Below are 2,303 nucleotides of genomic sequence, written 5' to 3'. Positions count from 1 at the left end.
ATGCATTCCCTAAGGAGATATATTCTCTCCATCCTCTCTATATATATTGCCTCTAATTTGAAAACTCAAATGCCTACAGAGACCCAGCAGGTATCATGGACAAGAGAACTGATTGAGGGGTAAGGCAAAAGAAGCCCAAGAGAGAGCAGAGAGAAAATGTCTCCTGTCTGCCTCTCTCATTTCTTGCAGGGCAAGCCTGAAAGCAAACTGCTTTGGCTATCTGGATTAGAATGACACCTATTTAAAGGAACTATCTGAGAATGCTATCTGCCCAGAACTTTTAGAGTAACTTAGAGTCTCCAATGCAATGCAAAAACCCAGCTACTGGACCCAGCTACCTCATTTTCAGGAAACCTAGATTAAGCACTTGGGGTTATTTTCAGACAATCCTGTTCCTTGTATTATACCAGGGAAGTTCCACCTTCTTCCACTATAATTGGCCCCTTGAAAAGCAAATGTACATGTCGTATACAAATGTACAGACCCTAGGCACTTTACACATCCAAATCTCATAATGATAGCTATGAAGTGCCAAGATAATTAAAATACACGTGCAATCTCCAAATTTCACCTATGAATTGTAGACTTTTCTTTTTGATAAACCTGCTAAAAATCCTATAGGCAAGTTATCAGATCTGAGTTTAGGTTTTGACCTCCCTAAATCTGCCTTGGGAATGGCAATGTGTGGTGGGCTGCTTCAAAGGCAGAAAGAGCCTTAACGGTATCCTACTGACAGGTGGACATACCAGGTAGAAGTAGTACCTAGTATGCTTCCCCAGGAAAATATTCAGGACCTTAAAAAGGCAGTGGGGGACATTCTTCTAACAGAAATGTATGGTTCTAACCTTTTTTTGTTTTTGAGAGGCAACATGGTTCTTAAACTCAAAAAATCCAAAGATCATTTCTGGATTGTTTTCTATTGAAGTGGGCTCTGGATAAGATCCTTATGTGACTAAAACATTCTCCCATCCTGAGGCTCCTTTGTGGAACTCTTGAGCTCTGGACCAATTTATCAAAAGATGTGTTCTTCAGCTTTGCGCAGTGGCAGTATCGTAGCCAATGAGGTTTATCTGAGGCGCGATTATTGCTAAAAGATGTGTTCTTCAGCTTCACAAACATCCTGCTCTGTCCTGAAAACCTCAGGGCAGGGGGGCGGGTTATGGTACTGGGCCATTTTCCAGGAGAAATAACTTCACGCAGGATGGGAAGAGCCCAGTGTTGATGTTCTTCATATTATTGTGCATCAGAGTCATGTGAAAGGGTAAGTGATGGTAAATGTGCATTGGAGGTTGGCTGATTTTTCTTAGATTCATTTAATCAGTCAAAGATCCAAGAGAAAATGAATAGGATAACTTAGGATAACTTGATGAGAGTTTAATAAAAGACTTTTTTTTTTTTTACAAAATATGGTCAGTATATAGGGAAACCAGAAGGGATAGTGCAGGACCCTGAGGCTAAGAAGGGCAAGGAGAATTTACCACCTTGAGCCTGAAGGCAGGCGAAGAAAGGGAACACTTGTTGGAATTAGAAGGACAGAGCTAAGAAATGAGAGCCAGCTGTCAGAAGCTAAGACTTTAGAAGGAGAGACCTACCAAATCCCATAGAAAAGAGCTAGGGAAATAAATATCCTGACTTCACTTTCTCCCATGTCTCTCCTCCTTCCTTCTGGCCTCTTGCTTGTGCTACCAATGGGCAAAATCCAGTGCTCAATCTGAGTCCAGAAGACAAGGGCAGAGTATATCAGAGAATGGTGAAGAATGAATATGGAGAGGCAAGGAAAGATACCCAACAAACTCACCTACCTCGCAGGGGGAAAAGAAGTGAAGGATCAGTGAGGACCTATTACATATGAAGGGTCAGTGAGGACCAATACAACAAGGCTGGAATTATAATGCCCAAAAATGCTTCAGAGCATTGGCAATAAAATCAAAACTGCCAAAGCACATGGAACTACACATGACCTGCTTAGCCTTCTTCATACGAAAGGCTCCGGAAAACTGAGGTCTCCATTCCTTTTGCCTTTGCCAAATGACCCTTCAGTTGAGCACTTTGGTATTATCTGAACCATACAAATCAGCACATATTAGTGACAGGTGTTTGATGGTACTTGGCTGTAAGAGGAATATCCAGAGGGAGTTGATTTCTTCACATTGATGACAGAAAAGAAAATCAGGTACACAGTGTGTGACTTTGTGACTATGGACAGTGACATATATTCTAATTTCTCTGTTTTGACATCATTCTTTTTCACCTATTATGCCATTGCTTACAAGTAATAATCAGTTGCACAACTTTATTCTTAC

At 41.1% G+C, this 2,303-nt stretch overlaps 1 pseudogene; it reads left to right on the top strand.

Annotated features, from left to right (window-relative positions):
• The first annotated feature begins 1,030 nt into the window (after positions 1–1,030).
• Positions 1,031–1,180, top strand: LOC123607832 (annotated as a pseudogene).
• The last annotated feature ends 1,123 nt before the right edge of the window (positions 1,181–2,303 follow it).

This window comes from Leopardus geoffroyi, chromosome A2 (assembly GCF_018350155.1).
Source record: "Leopardus geoffroyi isolate Oge1 chromosome A2, O.geoffroyi_Oge1_pat1.0, whole genome shotgun sequence".
Lineage (NCBI taxonomy): Eukaryota > Metazoa > Chordata > Mammalia > Carnivora > Felidae > Leopardus > Leopardus geoffroyi.
This window is presented reverse-complemented; position numbering and strand designations above follow the sequence as displayed.